This window comes from Ctenopharyngodon idella, chromosome 4 (genome assembly GCF_019924925.1).
Source record: "Ctenopharyngodon idella isolate HZGC_01 chromosome 4, HZGC01, whole genome shotgun sequence".
Classification (NCBI taxonomy): Eukaryota; Metazoa; Chordata; class Actinopteri; order Cypriniformes; family Xenocyprididae; genus Ctenopharyngodon; species Ctenopharyngodon idella.
In genome coordinates, this window is record NC_067223.1 from 14,273,075 (window position 1) to 14,278,336 (window position 5,262).

General features: G+C 36.5%; 1 protein-coding gene across 1 annotated transcript in view; it reads right to left on the reverse strand.

The window, feature by feature from the left end:
* The window catches only part of rad51ap1 (RAD51 associated protein 1), a 35,004-nt gene that overhangs the window by 1,647 nt on the left and 28,095 nt on the right, over window positions 1–5,262 (reverse strand). The gene's annotated exons all lie outside the window — the stretch shown is intronic.

Below are 5,262 nucleotides of genomic sequence, written 5' to 3' on the forward strand. Positions count from 1 at the left end.
ACCTGAATGATGACAACACAGAATAAAATACTATCACTAGTGATCATCAAATCCTTTTAACAGTGCATTTTACAAACTTTGTGTTTAAGTCTTACACTTTTTTTACAAAACCTTTGCTCTCTAGAAACCCAGTCAGTTTGGGTTAAAATTCTTTAAAAGGCTTATAAACACTGAATTATTACCAACATATGAAATTAAATTAAGGACATGCATCAGAAAAACTGGGAATGTTGGACAATAAATATATGAATATAACAGCTTGATTTTGCAGTGTTGTCCAATGTCCATTGAAGCAAAAGTGTCCAAAAGTGTGAATTATGCGATAACGGACACAGCAATGCATCACGTATTATAAGATCATTATGTTATAGAGTGATCCATTAAAATGTACAATATAGCCTATTTTAATTCAGACCTAGATATTATTACTATTACTCCACTAGATCTAAAATATATTGTTCGCTGCAAACATGATGATCTTAAATTTATTAATTGTTCATTTACTATTAATAAATGTGTAAAGTTGCATAAAATGGAAATACTCAATAAAGTAGGCTAACTACGTTACCTCAGATGGTTGAATGGTTGGATTCCACAACTGGTAAAATAAAACATATATAAGACAATACAACATTTTCTGTGGGAGCCATACAATTTACTGGTGACTTAATTTAAAAAAAAACTGCTCTATTGCGCTTCTGATTTGGCAGTGAAATTCGCCGATTTTGGGTGTGTAAGATGTGAAGGATTCAATGGTCCAGTTAGTATTTTCACCCCATAATGGCGGCCGCGCTACCGGAGCGCCATCTAGTGGTTGTTACCCAAAAAGTATCAAAGTGTCGCCTCTTGGGTTTTAAGCTCTTTGGGTAAGGGGAGGGACATTTCCAAAACATGCTCGAAGCGCTTGACCAATCACAACACATTGATCCAGCCGACCAATCAGAGGACATTGCACTTTTCAGAAAGAGGGGCTTTATAGAGACAGGAACTAATCAGAGCATTACTGACAGACTGCGAATAGAGGTGCTGAAACAATGTCAAATATGTGAAAAATAAGGTGTTTTTTGAACATTCAAACATGAAAACTTGTTCTAGTAGACCCCAAAATCAACATTTAAGACTTTGTAAAAGGGCATAATATGGCCTCATTAATTAAGATTGTGAAGGTGCTCAGATTACCTTGTGTGTTTTGCAGCTGGTAGTCCTCATCGTCTTTGTTGTCCTTCTTCTTTAGTGGTTTTCTCTGCTTTTCTGAGGCTTCATTCTGTTTGGAAACACCGGGAGGCGTCCATACTGATCAGATTCAGCCCTGAAAACAAGGGCAATAATAAACACAGAGGTACACATGCATAGAAAATGTAGCATTTGTTATCTTTTTATATCACTGATTGACACTTTGAAAATTCAATTTTGTTAACGTAGCCCTCTCTCTCTCTCCGCACGCTTACTGGTCTCCAGCACCGCCGCTGCTACTCTGCGCTGTGTTGTGTATGATCGTGGGAGGTGGTAGAGGAAGGGGACGTGGACACAGAGGGGTTCGGGATTGTGGCTTGACCGTTTATTCCACAGCATGGCATCTATAGTGTTGATAACATGAACTCATCTTAAGTTTTAAACTATCAAAGTACATTTCAATGCACATGTAATTCAATAGCAAGCTGCTTATATTATAACAGATAGCTTTGTATTAGCCACCACACATTAATCACATTTAAAAGAAAGAACAAAACATTTTAACTCTCCATATTACTCTGCATTTAGGTCTTTAACAGTTTAAAACACAAAATATCTCAATAAACTGAACTTTAGTGTGATAACAACAAAGATATTTTACATTGCAACCTCCACTATCGTTAACATGGATTACCTATAGCGTTGATAACATGAATTGAAGAAAAGTATCAACACTACAGTACATCAAGGGGCTCAAACCGTGCTAAAGGCACTTGAATCTGTCTTAACACAACAGTCTTTTAGCGACATCTTGTGGACAACACAATACATTAACATCAAAAGTTAATCTGCATAGTAACACACCTGCTTTACCTAAACTTCTGTCATCAATGCTACAGTTTGACAGCACTGAAGGACAGAATCTGGATGGGGATGACTGTCACCTACTGTACAAAATCAATCACAGATTTTTGTTTAGAGAAGGTTTTTGCATGGAAATGTCACATAAACCTCCATATATATGTACAAATAATCAGTCTGTGACCCAGTAAACAGACAAAACATGTTTTTTTGTTATTACCTAAATGGCTTCCATCAGCACTGCAGTGTATCAGAACAGGTGGAGAACAGTGAACAGGCTGAGACGCGTCACAATCATCTGCAGAACACAAAGAGACATTAAACAACAGTAAGATTGCTTTGCAATTCTCGAATGAGGGAAACGAACTCTTACACAAGCAGAACATTCACCTGTTTTGGTTGTAAGCTCTCCGTCTTGTGTTCTTGAGGAGTCCAGCAATGATAAAGTTAAAGCTGCCTCCAAATCTCTTTCATAAAGTTTATCACCCAAAGACGTCCTAAAATAACACAACAGTAAAGGGTCAATGGAGTCATTACATACAATCAGTGGTCTATTAATGATTTTCCTTTGCAGTTACACAAAGAATTTGGGCTGATTAGTAATAAAATGTGTTTTGAAAAGGCAAAATGCTGTTTTGTAACCTCTTCCTGCTTCATGAGCTGGTGAGATCAACAACTTCATTTGGAGATGCACTTGTAGACTTGCGGTTGCTCTCTGAATCAAGGTCTTTGACAGCCGTTCGAGCTTTTTTGGGAGGAGGTTTTTCACAGGCAAAGTCCTCATCTGTCAAATAAATCATGTAAACATCTTTATAGGTTCTTTATAGTATCTTTTTACTGTAGCTTTATACGTTTTGGAGTGATATCCAACAAACTATGAGGTGAATCATAACATTACAAATATTGATTTGAAGCAAAAGGTATCTGAAAATCGAATCTCTTGTCTCTTCTCTTTCTATGGCTGTATGCTGGTCAGTTCAGTCTCCTTGTGTTCTGTTTTCAAGTATCTGAGTTAATTGTATTTCGATATAGTGATGGGAGAAACAAAGCTTTTTGAAAATTGATTCATTGTTTCAAATTGCTGTCAGTCAGAACAGTGTAAATGCAGCGAAAACTCAGCCCAAACATGCATAAAACAAATACAAACCAATGGCCTACAAATGCACCTCTTCTTTTATATTGTGTTATTAAATGTGTACAAATTTATAAACTTGAATAATTTTGAAACAGTTATGATGTGTAACAATGCCTCGTTTACTGAAATTACATGACTTTAGAAATTTGATACACACTCCGAATAACTGGTTTAAATGATTCGCAAAGGTTTCGAAGCTTCACAAAGCATGTTTTGAAAGCGCTTATCACTTTTTTATATTACTTTTATAAAACTTCTGCATTTGTATCCATCTCTCCCTCATCTCGGAGTTCTGTTGATGATGCTGCAAACGGCTCTTTGAATGACAGACAGAGCCTCATCCAGATAAATCAGCACCACGCCGATGGTGGGCAGATTGTGCGGTTATTCAAACCCAATGCATCTACAGAACAATGACAAAAGCAAAATGAATAAATCTATAAAAAAAATTAAAGAGCATTTCCATGAATGACTGAAACTTACCCGTGGTCTCGAGTGTCCGGCAGCTCCCAAACCAGAGGCATCTGGTCACTGAGGAAGGCATTATAGCCGTATTTCTGAAAGAGATCCTCAGCCTTCCTCTGATCGTCCTCAGAAAGTTCCACAGTCCATTTCTTTAAGAGATCGGAGTTTTGAAACAGCTTCTTTGCTGGCTTCTTCTTGTTTCTCACTTTGAGTTTTCTCTCGTCTGCAAGAATTTGTGTTCATCGAGTATTCAAAGTCTACAACAACACTGAAGCAAAATAGATCTCAGTAACTCACCCACGGCATACAAATGAGCCTCCAGTTTGTCCAGCTTCTGGAGGAGAAGTTCTGTTGAAGTTGGTGAAGCTGCTTCTCTTGAGTTTGGATTTCTCTCCTCATCAAGCTCATATAGAGAAACACCACAGCGACAGACAAGACTGGAAACAAACACTTCACACAGCAACAGTAATTTTCATCATTTCAACACTCGAGCATTTCATTGAATAAAGACTTAAACTTTGACCTGTTCATCACAGTAAGTTCTCATGGTTTGAGAAAACCAAGAAATACACAAGTCATATGGACTAATTTTGTCCTTTTTGGAACTTTCCATTCATTTGTTGTTTGAAAAACAACAGTCTGAATGTTCCGCTAAATATTTCTATTTGTTGTAAGTAAATGATGAAAAAAATGTTTTGGTTACTCCTTTAATAGACATTGACATTTTGTGACAACATGCCCCATGGAGGGCTGTTAGGAATAGGGCAGACTATATAGAAACATGAAACCATTTCTAAATATTTCAATAGTTCAACAGCACATTTGCATATTCACACATCTCTGATGTTAGTTAACAGTCACATGACATGCAAGTAAAATTTTCTTGTGTTTTATTTTGATTTTTGATTTTAAAATTTCTTACAGCTGCAACATAAATGAATGTGCGCTCACTCACAAATAAGATAATATCAAACAAAAATAGATTAGCAAAATTATAGTGAAAATCAGTAACAAATGGATCAAATTCAGGAGTGGACAAGTCCAAAATAACAAACAAAAATAACTAGATTTAGTTCCCTCTAAATTCCCTTAAAAAAAGAGAAAAAAAAAAGAAAGCACATCAAAAGAAAAATACAATGCAACTTCCCTTACTCCCTTAACCCAAAACATAGACCAAACGATATATGCAAAAGAAATAGCGTCACACTCCCTGCTTCCCTTGAACTGAGAATTTGCAAATGTAACAGCAAGTACACACAATCACAGAGGAAACCAAGACAGAGCAAAACAAATGACACGCATTCAGCCTCCACAGAGTGTTTGGGGAGGTTTTTTTCACTGGAACTAGTCAGTTTTAAAAGACATCAGATGTAACAAATTATTTATATATGGGGCTGCAAGAACTGTGTGAATTTGAACTGTGAAAATCATTCTTTTTCTCTTAAACCCTCTTTCCGAGTATCAATTCTATTTTTATTTTCTCATCAGCCATATAATATTTTTGTGCCATTTTTAGTACCTAATTTCTTTCAGTGCGTAGCTGCATTCACATTTTTAGCACCAACACTATCTGTGATGTTTCTCCAGCAGGCTCCAGCGTGTCAGCTGCGTTTATCTAAATTGATTTT